The sequence below is a fragment of the Sciurus vulgaris genome, assembly GCF_902686455.1.
Source record: "Sciurus vulgaris genome assembly, chromosome: X".
Taxonomy (NCBI): domain Eukaryota; kingdom Metazoa; phylum Chordata; class Mammalia; order Rodentia; family Sciuridae; genus Sciurus; species Sciurus vulgaris.
This window is the reverse complement of record NC_136471.1, coordinates 37,152,354-37,171,607: the sequence shown is the minus strand read 5'-3', so window position 1 is coordinate 37,171,607 and position 19,254 is coordinate 37,152,354. Positions and strand designations below refer to the sequence as shown.

Sequence of the window (19,254 nt, the reverse complement as noted above, 5' to 3'; positions counted from 1 at the left end):
TTTTAATGATTTAAGCAAGAAACATAATATTGCAATTCCTTTGAGATTGATATTGACAGATTTCATAAGCTTCTTAGTTATTGTAACTATGAATTTAGTATCTTTTACATTTTTGCATCGGCTTTATCTTAGAACTTCACTGAAGCAGCCCAATATATTTTGTATCATAATTGCTTCTCATATCTTGTAAAATGGTTTGCTAATCAGGACTAGAGAACTCAACAACATGACATTATTCACTGACCTTGAGTAAAGATATGTTCTAAGGACATTTGGCCAAAAGCTAAATGTAGTTGGATGAGAGTCCAAAGATTATGCTTACTTAAAAAGAAACAAGTTCTTCAAGGTAGGCTGCTTGTGCTTGGGGTTGCAGCTCAGTGGCAGAGAACCTCCTTGTTGTGCAGGAGACCCCGGACTCCATCCCCAGCACAAGAAGTAAAGAAAGTATGCTTTGAAACGGCTTTATTTTCTTCTTAGAAGCCAGGTATGTAATTACAGCAATACCTCTCTTATTTCATGGTCTTAAAACATTTTAAAGATACTCTTATTTAGCAGTCACCTTGGTTTTCTTGGTTATTTCTAGGAAGGGGGAGATTTTTTTTTACAAAGGAAAATAGATAATTCCTGCTTTCATGAGACTATTTAAACATACACTAAGAATAAGTGCAAAAGCTTTTTTGGCATATAAAGTATTGCAGCTTTTTCGTCAAAATACCAAATTTATGAAAATGGGAACAGAAGTGGGAGGATTGTATTTGTCCTCACTATGGTACTTTAAAAATACATCTTTATAGGAAAAGACTAAAGAAAATATCTTTTAAAAAATAACTGGAATAAATGAATTTTCTATTTAAAAAGTTTCATTCAGAATTTGATCTTTTTTATCAAAACCTTCTGCTGTGAAAAGCTTTTTTCTTTAAGGCTAGAGAGGTAAGACCTTTATATAAGTACATGAATAGATATGAAGTTTAAATAACCAAAATCTTTCAATTCATAATGAGATGTAGTTTGATGCATTTGAAAGAATACTAGGTGAACAATAATAGAATTTTGTACTACAGACATGACATTTCAATGACCTTCAGATTTGATGGGTATTTTTTTTTCTCTTAAGGTTATAATCAAGTTTTTTTAAAAAACCATTTTCATTAATTTATATCATAAATACCATTAATTTATAACATTAGTAAATGCCATCATAATATATCAGTGATCTTGTTAACAATAGCTGTAAGATTGATGAATATTTAAACTTTTATTGAGTTTCTAAATGCCCTGGACTAATTAAATCTTCTCATTCTACTAGAACAATGCTTAACTACCTTGACTACATAGTTTATAAAAAAGATGTTAATAGAATATTTTCTTTTCACGCATTCAGTGGTATGAGGATCCTACCAATTAAACAATCCCTTTTGACTGGGCACAGTGGCATATCCTTGTAATCCAAGTGACTCTGGAGACTGAGACAGGAGGATCTCAAGTTCAAGGTCAGCCTCAGCAACTTAGTGAGACCCTATCTCAAGATAAAAAAATAAAATAAAATAAAAAGGACTGAGGATGTAACTCAGTGGTAACTTGCTCCTGGGTTCTATCTCCAGTACCAAAAAAAAAAAAAAAAAAACGAACAAACCAACAATACAAACAACAGTCTCTGCTTTTGTGGTGTTCCATTGGACTGAACGTGACTTCTGAATGAATCAATGAAGTGTGAACCTACTACTGAAACTGGCACAGTTTGTATTCTTTGTGTGCTTTTGTAGGTTGGCACACCTTTCAGGATTTGAATTCTCTGTCTAACGCAAATAAACCTGAAATTAAAGTATCCCACCCCCAGGGAGATTGTCGATGCCCGGATTGCCTAGGTGTCCAGTATCTGCTTAGTGCCATACATTTATCATAGATTCAGAGGACTTTAGAAATAGAAGGGATCCAGTCAAATCATTTTCTACAGTCAATAAAATGAAGATCAGATTATTTCTACCCGGCCCCTACTTTTTCATCTGTTAAAAATGTTATTAGTTAAGTCAATGAGGCTTAATAATACCAAACCCTCAATAAAGGGCAGTTGATAGAGAGCAAATCTATTTCAAAGCGACACTATAAATTAAGACCATTTTGGTAACTTTCATGGTCCCCTTTCCCTTTGGTACTCACCACTTACTCTAAATATTTCATTATTCTCAGACCCAATTCTAATGAATCTCTTATAAAAAGTACTTCGTATCTAAAACTAATGACCAGATTGGAGTATGAGGACGCTTCCATTGAAGGAATATTTTTTAACTTCCCTAGTTTTTAGCATATTCTGAAAATAATTCTCCAGGGGCTGGCAATAGATTCCCAGAGCTCTTCTTTCGTGGGCAAATAGAGAAACAAAGAATGTATGCTGTTTGATGCGACTGAACAAATGCACATCTTAGAAAAAAAATTTCCCCCAGTCAGAAAGTACTTTCTACCCTTATATTCAAAGGGTATTTCCAGTGGTAATTTTTGATGATTTTTTTGTTGTTGTTGTTGTTAGAACATTCATCTTGAGAACATTCAGTTGAGGCTGGAGTTTCAATATAAGACTATTTGAGGAACTTATTTCTGAGAGGATCATAGATCTATTAGGTTGGGCAAGGTTGTTATTTCTAATCAGAACAATGTTTTGTGAATTATTTTAAGAGACAAGTTCTTTAAAACAAAGATATAAGTTCTTTAAATGGTCTACTGTTTAAAATATTTCATTTAACTTTAAAATAGGCAACATGCCAAGGATATAACTGTAAAATAAATTATGTAGCCATTGTACAATGATATCATACATATCCTTATCTTAAATAGAAATGGCAGAGCTTTTATAATGTGTCACATAAGAACAAAATAAATTAAATAACAAAAAACTCATGAAGTTCAATTTGCTTTCATTTTGGAAGAAGGTGGGAAATTTCTTATATTACTTTCTTTTAATATTTAATGTAGCTTCCATAGCCAAAGCTTTTCTTAAGTTAAATAAAATTTGTATGTAAAGTCAGTGACTGAAACATCATTTTGAAAATTGCAGCCATAGTGGAGTTCATGACAATGACTACAGACAGTAAGCTGAAATTGAGATGAGATTTGTAAATGTAAAAGATTATTGCTGTCATTTACACCAGCTATGTTTACTTGCAGTAAGAGTTTAAAACTTGCTTTGGAGACTACTATGCAGAACAGTTACTTAGCATGTGTTAAAAGATATAAAGTTGGAAATATAAATGAAAAACAATTTAAAAAATCTTTGTTCAGAAGACAATTTGGCCTAAGGCTGGTTCATAGACACAATGATATTTGTGTTTTTGCAGTACACTGTTTAATAATGTAACCATGTTTTATACATTTCACATCTTTTCATTGATCAGAGAATATGAACATCTTTCAACATCATCTCATAATATCCTATGCCATAGCATTTAATAGTGTGTGTTTACAAAATGTCATTCATCTTTTTTGCTTGCTTTCTTTTTCAGTGGTTGAACATGCTAGGCAAGTTTTCTACCACTGAGCTACCTCCTTAGCCCATCACTTAACTTTGGAGGTATCTTTTCTTTGAAAATATTTGTTAATTCTTTTTTATCAGAAAATAGGTAAGTGGTTAAAATCTTTATTTTATTATTCTTTTTATATTGCTCCCAATTATGATTGGGTTTTTCTAACCTCAGAATCAACCTGGTATGGTTTATAAAGTTTAACAGTATACTTCTACAGTAATTACAGTTTTGAAAAGTATGATTATTTAGTCAACTGAATAATGAGAGAGACAATTCACACATAAATGTAAATTGCAATTGAGATTTTTAACATTATGGACTCTTAATACACGGTTTATTAGCTTTCCTCTATAAATATCAGTTCAATTCTTTGGCAGTTTTTAGTGTCTCATGCTCTTGCTTCTGGACTCTGCTCCTGATCTTCATTAATGTTCTCTGTAGGAAGGTTATAAATATTAAAAAGTGGTCATAAATATTGAACTCCGTTCCATTTGCTTCATAAAACACAGCACTTTTTAAAACCCCCAAAACCTTGGCAAAGTGCTATATGGACACTAGCATTTGGCCTACGGAGCACATAGCTGTCTAAAAAGTGAATTTTGATTATCAGTTAATAATAAACATATGTAACTAACCATCATATAGCAAGATGTCATCTTTTAAGTCTTATAATTTAAAAGTCAGGTTTAATAAGTTGTTACACTTGATTCAAGCAATGTGCATAGGTGTTAGTTTTGCTTTTGCTGCCTGGGACTAGAAAACTCATTTTATCATTTGCTCCTTAATGATGAAAGTGTCACTAAAATAGGAGAAATTAAATAATAAATTAATGAAGAGAATTCAAATTTTAGCAGATTTTTCTTCCTAGCCATAGAAATGTGGATGAGAATTTCATTCTCGGACTTACTAAATGAAAGATATAATATTAAAAGGAAAAGTATTGAAAAGGCAAGAGAAAAAAAGAGAAAGGACTGAATTTTCAGATAACACTCCTTATCCTCATCTTAAATCTCTTTTCTAACCAACTCTTATTTGTCCTTCAAAACTCCCCTACCACGAGGAAGCTTTTTAAAACTTCCTAAGTTTCTGGTAGAATACTTGCCTGGCATGGGCAAAGCCCTGGGTTTGGTCCCCAGGACTGCACAACCAACTGATCATATATAAATAAAACTACAAATAAAATTAAAATTCCCACGTCTCAACGAGACATTTTTCTTCTCAGTACTCGTGAACAGTTGGTCCATAACACCATTCTAGAACTTGCAATCTCCGACTTATTTTGTTTCTCCTTTAGACATTTCCCTAAAACAAGAATCGTTTGATCTCCTATCCCCAGAAGTTACTACACAGGAAACTTCATAAAAACGGCAAAGAACTACTAATTTCTAATACTTAACTTTTATTATACAAAGCTATAAAGTAGACACATAAGGCTGATATATAGCTTTTGTTGCTGTGTCATGGGGTACTGTACTGTCCTTACCAACCATAATGGCTGACTTTTCCCAGTTGTACTATCATTAGGGGATGATGCTTCTTGGTAAGGTAGTAGAATCTCTAAAGAAGCTGCATTGGAGTGAAAGATTGCATCAGTAACTAGATCTTTTTAATCAACTCTTTCTCTGAAGCAATGAATCTTTTACTCAAGTAATTGCAAATAGAAAAATGATACCTTTCTTTCCTCTCGTGACAATAATTCACAGGAGAGCAAGAAAGAGAAGAGGAAGGGTATCACAGTCTTTGAGAATCAGAGCAAACCTAGTAGTATTTTATTTGAAACAGCTCTTCTTTGCATTAGAAGCACAAGCAAATGGTGTTTTGGACAACTGTTTTTTAATAATGAATTTAGAAGGGAAAAATCTGTACAAATGCTTATTTTATAAATAGTTTTGAAAATTTAGACAGCTTTACTTTAGAAAAAAAAATTCCACCAAACGGGGAGAGAGCGAGCGAGCGAGGGAGACTTCAATTTAAAAGAGCAAGATTTTTTGGTAATAAATGTCCTATATTGCCCATGGTAGCTTACTATACAGATTTATCCTCTAAGGATGGGTGTGGTTATAGAAGGTCTACTTAATTTGAATAGAAAGTGCACCTTGAGGCTAATATAATGTCATTCTGTATTTGTTAATGCTACATTAATTTGGCTTTCAGGATGACATGAATTCGGTTTCTTGAAATAAAGAGACATGAATAGTAAATGGGTTTCTTTTTTTTTTTTGAGATGGGGTCTTGCTATGTTGCTCAGGCTGGCCTCAACCTCCTGAGCTCAAGCAGTCCTCCTGCCTCAGCCTCCTGAATTAGCTGGGACTACAGGAGACTCCATGGAGTTTTCTGTTACAATTTGGCTGGCACAACCTTATCATTAAAGAGAAAATTGGGAAGACTTGCCTGTGGTGTCCCAAATTTCCATTCTGTGCAACTGAGAAGGTAACATCATTTCCTTCCAATGGAGGTGAGCATAGGTTTTGTAATATATAAAATGATTCATTATAATCAAAACAATGCAAAGACATTAGACCATAAATTAGTATTTATTGTAATTTTTAATATGTATTTTTATTTGTTCTAATTAGTTATTCATGACAGGAGAATGCAGTTTTAATTGTAATTGTAATACAGTACTAATCCTGCTACTAGTAACCTAATAGAATGGAAATACAATATGGTAGATGCAGTAATTTTTTAAAATGAAATTAATTAGATTTGCAGTTATTCCTGGGAACACTGACTGTCATTTGTGAGATAACTCATCCCTCATTTTTTCAAAAAAAAAAATTCGGTATTTATAAAAGGTATCAATTTGACAGCTCTGAAGACATGTTTCATTTTTAAAAATTATTCAAATAATAGGAACAGCAATGCTGCAATTTTCTGCGTAATCTCCAACTAAAGCATCTGTCATGTCTATCACTATTTTGAAAAGTCTGTTTCCTGGGTGAGGAATTATTTTGGTCAGTACATCTGAGCAGCACTCCCAGAAAGGCCTCCTTTTTCCTTGGAGTACTAAAGATGATCATGGCAATTTTTGACTTGTGAGATGCAGATAAGGATAGCTGGTAGAACTTGCAACTCGAAACCCAACCATATCCTCCTCCAAATGTTGGGAGCAAGAATTATATGTGTTAAAACATGGAAGTTTCTAGCACAGTGTCTGGTATTCAATGCATGTTAGTCTGCCTTTCTTTGTTTCTTTTCCCTTCCAGAATATACTAGAAAGAGACTAAGATTAGCACAACATAGTTTTGATCTCTTGTCTGCTCTCCATCTGCTCCAATGCACTTCAAGATATTTTCTATTCTTTAGTATCATATTCTTCTCATTTTCCTCTCATTGTAATAACAACAAAAAAAAAATCGTGTAGAAACTACAACATAATGAGAAAATTATAATTAAAAGACTACATACATTATAGGAAATAAGTCACAAACAAGATTAAATGAGCCATGAGCCATAATAGATTCCTTTACTCTACTGAGCAAATTAGTCACTAAATAATAAATCATTGATTCTGGTTAATAGAGCATGTGCTGTCTTATTATTTGATGGTTAGCTTGAGATGAACTTTATAAGATTAGAATGCAGTTAATACAGATTAAAAACAATAAGCATGCAAAGTTTTACTTGACTCATCCTCTGTAATGAAATCCTAATACTTTAACACAATACTAAGGGAAATTTTGAGAATAAGAAGCTTTTTGTGTCAAGAAAAAATAGGTGGCTTACAATGTAGACTGATAAACTACATGACATCCTATGATGGACACAAAAGAGTTAGCTCATTAAACAGTTATCCCTTGAATGAGTATGGATGCTTTTATTTTAGTACCACAATTATATTGATCATAATTAAGAATTATAGTTTTTGTAATTCTCAATCCTCATAACAACCCTATAAGACTGACACTATTACTAACTCCATTTTATAGAAGAAAAAGATCTGACAATACAATAGATATTTTCCTTAAAAGAAATATTAGAATGCTTCCCTCTCGTTGCCTTGCAAGTTTTTACTTAGCAGTGAAATACTAATTATATGGAAATCAATGACAAACAAGTGTTTGTGAACTAGAAATGGGCTTATGCTCTCCAGTCTTATATACAGGACAGCAACAAAATGCAAATCACACTAACGAATGACTAATGTTAATAAATGACAAAACAGTAGTAGGGATGTAGTCAACTGAAGTAAGAAATTAAGCTTATTGTGCACTGTCACAGACTGACATAAAATGTAATTTAGACAAATTTCTGCATAAAATTAAACCTAAGCACAGTGATGCATGCCTGTAATCCCAAAGACTCAGAAGGCGAGACAGGAGGATTCCAAGTTTGAGGTCAGCCTTGGCAACTTAGCAAAGCCCTGTCTCAAAATTTTTAAAAAATGGAGGGGACTAGGGATGTAGCCCAGTGGTAAAGCACTCCTAGGTTCAATTCCCAGTACCCAAAGGAAAAACATAAAATAAACGGGGAGGAGGGATGGGTAGAGGGGAGGTATCAGGGATTGAACCCAGGGGCACTCTACCACTGAGCCACCTCCCTGGGCCTATTTTATATATTATTTAGGGACATGGTCTCACTGAGTTGCTTAGCGCCTCACTTTTGCTGAGGCTGGCTTTGAACTCTCCATCCTCCTGCCTCAACCTCACGAGCCGCTGGGATTACAGGCATGGGTCTCTGTGCCTGGCAAGATAAACTTTTTATCATTTAACCCTTGATTTTTTTGTTAGCTCTTTATTTTTGACAAAGTAAGTTTTTGTACAATTATATGAAATGTCTTTTTTTATGATTTTATCTTAAATGCTTCCTTAATTCTGTATATATTCTTAACAAAATCCCAACTACTCAGTAGTTTCTTCATTTGACAGACACACTGAACTCCTACTATAAATCAGGTCCTGTCTTTGGGAATTTAAGATCAACTATCTGTATTGATAGTTACAGACTTAGTTTGGATTCACCTGATCATTTTTATTTGGCATTTTTACATATTTAAGTTCTTCTCCAATATATTGATACAAATAAATAGATTATCTCATAAAATGTGTTTGCCCTGGAGAGTTATTGCTTGTTAGGAAAAAACAAAAAGTAACATCTGTGTATCTTGTTGACAGAATTACTGCAAGCTTAGAATTCTTGAAATTTAAGAGAGAAAATGCTACAACAGAACAATGTTGAGGCTTTATTTTCCTGATGAAGGAAGATTCTAAATCTTCCCTAAAAGAGAAATATTATATTTTTCCTAAGTTATTGTCTTCATTTTCACAGAGAAAGTACTTTCTCAGGAGAAATTACTATCAATTTTCTTTTCAAAAGTATTTTTGTTCTTTGGAAGTATTTAGTTTGACTATTAGACAATCCCAGAAAAAGGAATTCACTTATCTCTAAAATTTGATAAATTATAAGTTATGTATGTTTTTTCAAAAAGAAGATAATTTTAATAGTCCCTAGATATCATTACTGAACATAATCACTTTGTTGCCAAAAAAGAAAGTAGAACATTTAAAAAAAATACTTATTTCTACCTACTCATTTCATCATAAGACTTCAAGTAATCCAGGGCCTATTATAAGGCAATTAGTTCTATAGTCAGCTGTATAGAAAATGTCAGTTCTTATGAACATTTCCAAAGAGGATAATCATGCTTAACTTTTTCTCTCAAAAAATTAAGGCACTAGGTTCGGTCCTCAGCAACACATAAAAATAAATAAATAAATAAAGGTATCATGTTCATCTACAACTAAAAAAATTTTTTTTTTAAATTAAGTAGCTTTACCCAATCACATGTTAATGAAAAGATTTAGGAATCCAGTGTGATGTCTTTTCTACATATACATTTATTAACTAGAGACAAATGACTTGGACATCATGAAAGGAGTTAGCACCTCCATATATTCTTGCAACTTCCTTTGTCTGCTTTTTTCACCTGTTAGTATGGAAGATTTTGCATAAACTAAAACTTCTGGTGAAACTTTTCTTTCAATGCTAAATAGTTGTTTTTTTGTTTTTTTCAGTCCTAGGGATGGAGCCCAGAGCTTCACACATGCTAAACATATATTCTACCACTGAGCTACATTCCCCTGCCCAAAACAGCCTCTTAAGTGCTAAATAATATAGGTATTATAAGAATTAGTGTTAGGACTAGAGAAGATCATTGGTCATGCTGCCTAGAAGATAAATTTGAAAAATTAATTCACATACAAACCATTATTTACCCATTTTTATCTCAGAAGACACAGTACTTGTTTTGAAAGCCAATATCTACAGTAAATTCATTCAACGAATATTTCTCGAGTTCTCACTACATTCTGAGACTTTGCAACATAGAAATAAAACAAGGGAGAATATAAAAAGAATCACGTGTAAGGGCTGAAGGGAGTTCAGTGGTAGGATAGATTTCTTGCTCTCAAGGACACATGAATAGAAAGTAGGCTGTTGGTCTGTTATTAGAAATAAATAATGCAGTATTCCCTCAACTAATTTTTAAATTAATAACAAAAATATAAAATTTTCCATGTATATGCTGAGGAAGGTGGGGGAAAGCATGTTTTTCAGAGTTTTATGTTTGTTAGGTAAGATTGAGGAAGACAGGGCAGAATAGAGAAAGGGAAGTGAAAAGGATGGACAGACGGAAGTGATATGGAAGGAGGATAAAAAAAATCTAGAGAAAAGAGAAGTGTAAGGTCAGATGCGGTGGCCTAAAGAGTCAGACCAAGGCTGAACAAGGCTTTACTGGGTTTGACTCTTGGGCAAGATTCACCAGTCCTCCTGGGTGAAAGGCCAGAGTGGAGGCCTGGGGTATCCCGCATGGCTCCGACTGGCCGGGGTCTTTATAGTCGGGAATTGACTGGTGGAAGGCTGGAGGGTTTAATGTCCCCTTGGGATTGGTTGGAGACTCCGTTGATTGATGGGCAGTTGCAAGTCGCCATTAGGGTTTATCTGCAGGCGTCTGCTTGGTTATTCTTTGGCCCGCCCCCATACAACTGCTCAGACCTCCCTAACAAGAAGCATGTCCATATTAAGTATTTTAAAATAGCTTCAGATGATTAGTATAAAAGCTCTATATGGAATGTCTGTATGCTTCCTGTTTGTTTGTTTATTGCTGGGAATGGAACTCAGGGCCTGGCATATGCCAAGCAGATGCTCTATCACTGAGCTATGCCCCCAGTCAATCTCTCTCTCTGTTTTATTTTATTTTTTATTTTTATTTTTATTTTTTTTTTAAAGTCTCACTATGTTGCCCAATTTGGCCTCAAACTCCTGGACTCAAGTGATCCTCCTACCTCAGCCTCCCAATTATCTGGTACTATAGGTGTGCCACTGGCTAAAAGACGATACCAAAAAGATGATTACAAAGATCCAATACATGTGAATCATCTAATCAATACAGACACCTAAGATTCCTCAGTAAAGAAAAAGTCATTAGGTCACTGGTAAGGTAAAACTAAACCAGAACCTTGGTACTATTGATATTTTGGGCAAAATATTTCTTTTTTTGTGGAGGGCTGTCCCGCACACTGTAGGTTGTTTTGCAGCATTTGTGGCCTTTATCCACCAAATGCCATTAGCAATGCTATTCCAATTACGGCAAGCAAAGCTGTCTACTGTAGGCATTGCTAAATGCCCCCAGGGGCAAAATCATCTCCAACTGAGATCTACTGACCTAGAAGACAAACATTTCAGGTGGAATGAAGAAGAAATTTAGAAGACAAAGGATGATCACTAGACCCAGAAGATATCCACAAAATGAATATCATAAGACCAGGAATGATTACCTAACCTTGAAAGATGCAATTCTTCCGTATTCAAGATGGCGAGAATCCAGCGGAGGTAGCAGCTTCCTATTTATTGCAGACCCAAGTTAACGCCCTTTTTAGTGCCAGCCTGACTTGAATCAGGGTGAAAGTGCCAGAAGAAATTAGGACAAACTCCACAAAATATTTAGTTGCAATTTGACAAACTAAGTTTAGTTGTTCATTTTTGTCAATTAGTCATTTTTCCCTCACCATGAGTTACTAAGATGGATGTCTGAAGTTGCCAGTAAGGATAAAAGATGTTCCAATTAAAAATAAAAACAAGAAGGAAAAAGAGTCATAAGGGCATATTGTTCTTTTGTGCAGTTTGCAATAACTTATGTGTGAAATTTATGTATTTTTTTCTACCTGTGAAAAGCTAGGCAAATAAGTAAAACTCTAATCAAGAAAAAAATGTTATTTTGTGTCAGTACATGATTATAATTCCCAATCAAATGTGAATACATTTTTTTTTCTGTAAGTATTAAAGTTTTAACAAGGAATATTTTGAGATCTTCTCACCTCAAATTTTGGAGTCTTCCCCTTTATCATTTCTATGGTAAGATAATGTTGTTTAGCTAAAGAAAAAAATAAGATAATTAATAAAATTCTTTATTTTCCTTCACAGTTAAAAGTTCAAGGAAGAATAAATTCTACTCCATAATTTTTTTCTTAGCTTCTGCTTATTACTAATTTCCATGTAGTATAATCCAGGTGTTTTTTTCACAGAATTTTTTTTTGAAACCTGAACACCCTGAAATAAATTCTGTCTGCTTGTGTATTATAAAACCATGGATTGCATGTATTCCAAGCCCTGTTCTACATATTCCAAACCCTGTTCACTTTATTTCACAACTAAATATTTATTAGACAGTTTTAGTGCAGGAATGTCCAACAAAAAATATTCAGACAGATCAGGGGACATATTGTTTCCCACTAAACTCCATTTTGCATGCTTAACTACATCATCTATTTTGTTGTTTTATAAACCCGGTCTAACCAGTCATCTTAAATTTATTTTCATTCCTTTTTCACTCCTTTTAAGCCATCTCACAAAGGAATCACTTTACAAACAACAGCCAACTCAAGGTGATTTATGTGAAATACGCAGATTGGAAATAATGTAGTCAGCAAGGTGATTAATTTTTAGATGCAATAATTTGTTACTCTATGAAAGAATTCATTTTCTCAACAGATGTAGTTTTCTTTCTCTGTCAGTTTTCATTGAATTCTATATATCTGGCTTGCAATGTTTATCAATGGTCTAAAATTTTCCATCATGAAATAAAATCACAGTTGTTTGGATCATACCTTATACTTTGGAAGATTTTTCTTTCCACTTAATGAATTGGTTTTTGGATAGCTAGAGTGTTTATTTGGCACTGAATAAGCAAAATTTCTTTCAATTACCCAAGAATGTCTTTGGATATATGTATGTAATATATATTTCTGGAATTTACATTTTTTCAATATTTATGAAGCCTCAAAAATTTGCAAAAACTATCCCTCATCCAAGTGGTAGTGTCTTTCCAGTGGGAAGAATACTGTGAGGTTTTTATGCTAAAATCAGGAGAATATATAATATTAATAAAATGTTCAGTCTTCTAACTCAAGAGTCTAGATTAGAGGTGTGCTTTAGATTTTCCTCTAGAATATAGGTAAGGAATGCTCCTCTTTTTATAAAATGTTTTTATTAGTGCATTATAGTTATACATAATATTATTTCATTTTGTCAGAAAAATACATGTATGGAATATAATTTGTTCCATTTCAGTCCCAGTACTTCCTCCATCCCCCTCTTCTCCTTCCTCTACTCTCCAGGTCTTCCTTCTATTTAGTTATTGGAGTTTTCTTAATCAAAGCTTTATAGATATACATAAAGGTGAAATTCACTGTGGTGTATTTGTATGTATACATACTGTAATTTGGTGAATTCCATTCCACAGTTCCTCCCTTTTCCTGTCCCTCCTCCCTTATCCCCTTCCTCTTCTCCACTGATCTCCCTTCCATTTTCATGAGGACTGGTCCCTCCCTTTTAATTTTTCTCATTTTGCTCTAGCTTTCACATATTGGAGAAAGTATTAGACCCTTGACTTTCTGAGTCTGGCTTATTTCACTTAGCATGATGTTTTCAGTTCCATCCATTTGCCAGAAAATGCTATAATTTCATTCTGATTTATGGCTGAGTAAAACTCCACTATGTGTATACACCACATGTTCTTTATCCCTTCGTCTCTTGATGGGCACCTGGACTGGTACCATAACTTGGCTGTTGTGAATTGTGCTGCTATAAATATTGATGTGTCTGTATCACTATAGTATTCTGGTTTTAGTTCTTTTGGATAAAACGAATGCTCCTCTTAATAAAAGAGTGTTGACCCCCTAAAACTTTTCCCTAAGAAAGATACCAGAATTTCAGCTGAGCTAAAAAAAGTGTCTGCTCTGCAGAAAAATTTAATTATATGTATCATATTCACCCCAAAGTCAGCATTAATCATATTTCTATATAAGCATATAAATATGATATTATCAGAGCCAAATATGTCTTTTCTTAATATAAAAATTATTTTAAACATTTTATGTGACCTTTTATGAAACTAATATTCAGTAAAAATTCCATTTATTACTTTTTCTTTGCTTCAGCAGCTTCTTAGGAAGTAATGCATTAGAAATGATAACATCTGTGACTTAGGCACATCATTACACATTTTCTGATATCCTGGGGTATTCAGTAAACTGTAGGCTTAATTTTAAGCTGTTAATAAAATTTTTTTCTGTTTTTGTGGGGGACTAAGCTTGTGTGGGGACAAATGAAAGAAATGATACAAATATTTTAACTACACTTTTTTAAAGCAATAATTTTATATCTCTGTTGTATCTTTAGATTTTTAGCAAAGCCTTAATGAACGATATTTTCGGAGTTGAGAAAGAATCCTAGTTTGTTTTATTTCAACCCGAAGCATAGTCTTCATAGTTGTCTCATTACTTTTATTATTCTAAGAACCATATTTGTGGTAAGAACTCTGCCAGATGCTTTGCCTATTATCTTATTTCTTGACTTTTTCAGTCCCATTCTTTAATTATGATGAAAAACCTGTTTTTGGTACTTTTTTTTTTTACTTTTTGACACAGCATCTCACTGAGTTGCTTAGGGCCTCACTAAGTTGCTGAGGCTGGCTTTGAACTCGTGATCCTCCTGCTCAGCCTCCCAAGGTGCTGGGATTACCACCCAGCATGTGCCACCACTCCTGACATGAATAACGTATTTTGAGCCCAGTATATCTGCTTGGAGGCTCTCCAGAGGCTTCTTCCCCATAGTTCTTGTGTGCGTGTGGAGCGGGGGTGGTACTGGGGATCGAACCCAGGGAAGCTTTACCACTGAGCTCCATCCCACCCCTTTTCATTTATTTTGAGACCGAGTCTTGCTAAGATGCTGAGATTGACCTCGAACTTTGGATCCTCTTGCCTCAGCCTCCCAGTTAATGGGATAACAGGTGTGCACCACCACACCTGATTCCCCTAAGGTTGTTTACCTTGAATTTATTCAGGATCCTCTACTGAGCCCTGTGCTTTGTGAGAACAATCCCCCAAAAGTCCTTAACTTGTAGAGAAAAAAATTCAGGTCATCAAGTAGATATTGATCTTTGCTACAATTTTTTACACTATATTTTCAATACCTTCTTGATAAGGACTGTGTTTTATTTATATGTTGATGCCCTGTGGCCTGTCACTATGTGCCTGAAACACAGTGAACAAAGAAAGAATAAGTGTGCTTATTCATGTGGACATTTTTGTGAATAATTTGTCTCCCATACAAAATTATATACATTCTTTTCTGCAGTATTAAGAATTGGTATTTGTAATGTTGAAAATGGCTTCATGAGATTGTTTTTTTCATCTTTTTGTTTTTGGATAAAAAAGATATTTTCCATATTTTATATATTAGACATAGTTCATAATAAGATAAGATCACTTTTTGGGGTTGGAGATGAAAAAGTCACTAATACATATTTTATTTTTTTATTGGTGCATCATTATTTTACATAGTAGTAGAATTTATTATGCCATATTTATACATGCACCTAGTATAATTTGATCAACGTCACTACTCTATTGATCTTCCCTCTGTTATTGTTATTATTTTAATTAGAGTGTTATCATTATATATAAAGGTAGTCATCGTGGTACATTCATACATGATCCAAGCATAATTTGCTAGGTTTCATTCCCTAGTTACTTCCCCTTGCCTTCTGTTCCTCCCTCCAGATCCTCTTCCTCTACTCTTTTGGTCTCCCCTTTAAAAAGTCACTTCGACCCCAGCACCCCCCCCCAAAAAAAAACAATAAATAAATAAATAAATAAAAAATCACTTCGAATCAATGCTTTCTCACATTCAATACTAACCTGGTGTTCTTCTCTAATTATCCTTTTAAATTTCCAGTAATGCTATGGTCTCTCAGATTGTCCTTGGAAAAGTGCTCCTGGCAAACATAAGCAAAAAGTATTAGACATTGTCGTTTGCCTGCTTTGGGGATACTATTTGATATACCCATTAAAGTAATGTCAGAAAAAGCTTAAATATTTTTTGATCTACCCAAACTTGGCATTATAGTGCCATGTCACTATTCTTTACCAAGCATATATCTGTCAAATTATGTATTTGAATATGAATGCAGTGAAAATACTTGCATACATGCTTCAACTTACTTAAAATGTCACCTGGTAATTAAATCTGATCAGGGTGATTTGTACTAATAGGATCATCAGTAATTCCACACAAGGACAATGTAACTCCCCAAACTCATTCATTATTCATATTTGCACTTCACATTCTTAAATCAGTATGATGGATTAAAAATAAGTAATCAACACAGTATCTTCATGAAAGGTGACCCATACTTTTGATGAGTCACATCCCCAGCCCTTTTTTATATTCTATTTAGAGACAGGGTCTTCCTAAGTTGCCTAGGGCCTCACTAAGTTGCTGAGGCTGGCTTTGAACTTCCAATCCTCCTGCCTCGGCCTCCTGAGCCGCTGAGATTACAGGTGTGCACCACTGTGCCCAGCTATACTTATGATTCTTAATTTTAAAAAACCTCATATTCCATGTGGAGGGAAAAGAGATGAGGTGGTTATAAATTTATCTGATAATATATTGTAGTACTAGTATTCAAGAAGATTTTAGTAGTAGTAGTAGTAGTAATAGTAATAGTCATACTATTCTGTAGCTCTCCCATAGTGTGTTTAAAATGGACATCACCTATCTTCTTGGATTGTGATCCCCTATCTTGTAATAAAATTTGACTGTAAACAAATAGAGCTGGGAATGTAGTTCAGTGGTAGAGAGCTTGCTTAGCAGCACAAGGCCTCAGGTTCCATCCCCAGCACCTCAAAATAAATAAGTAAGTAAAAATAAGAGTCTGATGACTACAATGTGTTTGCCAATGCATTGACAAAGAAAAAAGATTATTTGATAAGTTTTAAATAAAAATGATCCTTTAGCGTCATTAAAAACCCTAAAAGGAACCTTGAAAAAGAAACTATGTCATTCTTATGTGATGGGAACATAAGCTTAGTGGTGGGGAGCAGTATTGACTTTATTTTTGATACTATTGATTCAGACCCTTGAGGTGAGCTTAGGATTGGGAGGTTTAAAATGCTTAATTATGCGTGAAGGACAAGAGACAATAGATAACAAAAAAAACTCTTCAACTTTCCTAATGTTGAATCTTCACTTTTCCTACATAATCAGCTGTCTGTTTCAATTTTGTCTTCAACTTTGTCATGTTTCTCTTTCTTTACCTTTACAAGTTCATTGGAATAAATACTACAGATTCATTTAAAACATTTATTATATCATTCCCAGCACCGCAATCTTTATTCACTGAACCATTTTAAAGAACTATGAATTTTTAATAGCAGAATTGTAAAAATGAATTTCATTCCTCTTCCATTCAGTAGCAAATATTAGGTGGGAACTACAAATGCTGTGCAAATTATAGCTACAATGAACAAGTAATTCCTGTGAGATTTTGTGAGCTTTTCACTTGGTTAATTGAACAATTGAGTTATGTGCTCACCCTGACTTCCCAAACTCAGTAGGAGAGTTAATATGAGGTCGTTTATCTTTCAAAACGCAAATGTGAAGTGCCACATAAATGCACCCCAATAACAATAATAATCAGTTGCAGTGGAGCTTAATGTTATGCTCCCCATTTAATTATATCTTAAAATCGAATTTAGCGAATTTTCTTCTTTTCATTAGCAGCAGGAATCATATATTCACACTAGGAAACGAATGCCACTAATGAAACAGTTTTGTTCAAGCGGCGTGCTTTCAAGATGTAAGTCAATTTTTCAAAGTCATAAATGAGCGTGTTTCCTATAGTATTGAACAGGACTACATTGGCATTAGTCCTTCTCCCTGACTTTAGACAAGACCACAACCTCAGCAAATCAGAAAAAAAAAAAATGAAAATATACCTATCCTGTAAAGGCTGCAGTCAAATTTGATTTGCTGGTGCCTCTTATTATCTGTAACTGTCAGATCACCCATCATCCTTTGCAACATAGTTCTAGGCTGTAGTTGCATCTGCTTTCACTTCTTCCTTCCACCCCTACCTGGAACTAAAATCTACATTTATTCCATAGCCCCTACTAAGAGGATGCTTCAAATTTACTGAGAAATCAAAATGTATTTGTGGGAAACAAAGTCTCAGCTATGGTACTTAAAATCATGAAATTAAATGCAGCATTCATCTACACATATGAAAGCAAGATTAAAAACTATGAAAGTGTTTTTTCTTCAGCAAAGAAAGTCCACAAACATGGACACTAACAGAAGTTAAAAGAACAAAACTGAATGAAAGTACATACACAGATAACAGGTTTTTTTTTTACTTTTTTCATTTATCAAACAGTTGAAAGTGGTTTTATTTTTATTGTTTTGGACTCTGTTAAAGATTTACAACACAGTAAGAGGAAAAGGATTTGATAATCATTGATTAAACTATACACTGTGGATCATACTTCTTGTTCATGTTTACTTTCTTAGGTTATTAATTCTCTGTGGCTCTTTATTGCATAAATCCTAAAATGAAGAAAATGATGTTCATTGTTGTTTATAATGGATTTCTATGAAGGAACACTGCAAGAAAAGAATTTAAAAACTTAATAATCCTGCTTGTTCTTTGAGCAGTTTAGATCACAGGAGATGTTTAAAATTTTAGGACATTCTCCTGGGAAGCCATCATCTCTGCCTTTCTTTGAGTTGAAGATTTTAATTGCCTCTGTGTCTCAATAACAATTACAGACTATTCCAAAATTTCCTGTTCATGATCTGACAGCTCAGGGTTTTGATTTCTCAGAAGCTTTCCTTAAGCAGATTAAATTCATTATCCAAAGTCTCAGAGGAATTTCAATCTGTGCATTATGGGATAAATTCCCCATCTATTTGCTTTGGCTGCATCAGTGTTTCACCTGATTCTGTATATTAAGCAAGCAGAGCTTTTCAGTGTTTCCATTTTCTTCTGTGCCACCAATCTAACAACGTACTGACTCAATTGCTTGATTTATTAGTCTGCATCAATCCACACAAAGTGTCTTCTGCTTTTTTGGCATATGTTTAATTCAATTCCTATTCATGCTTATTCAAATCCAATAAAGCTTTCCTCTTAAGATGGATTGGGTCAATGTGCACCTTCTAATTCTTTCTCAAACATCTTTGTCCTTCAGAACATCTTTAGAATATTTGGAACCCGAATCTTACATTTGTGTTTAGAAAAATTCTAGGAAAAAAGAAAAAAAAAAAAAAAAAGAAATTAAACCAGTTGAAATGTAAATTATTTCATCACAGTGAAGAAATAGTTTTACCTAACAGCAAGAATTAGCCTTTACCTGCTATATCCTGAAATTCTTTTGTTCTTCATCTCTGCTCTCAACGTTAT

At 33.9% G+C, this 19,254-nt stretch overlaps 1 protein-coding gene and 1 long non-coding RNA gene across 4 annotated transcripts in view; one reads left to right on the top strand and one right to left on the bottom strand.

The window, feature by feature from the left end:
- Positions 1-19,254, bottom strand: part of LOC306651733 — a 495,681-nt gene that overhangs the window by 305,583 nt on the left and 170,844 nt on the right. The gene's annotated exons all lie outside the window — the stretch shown is intronic.
- HTR2C (5-hydroxytryptamine receptor 2C) overlaps positions 1-19,254 on the top strand; it is a 247,128-nt gene that overhangs the window by 88,758 nt on the left and 139,116 nt on the right. The window lies entirely within an intron of this gene.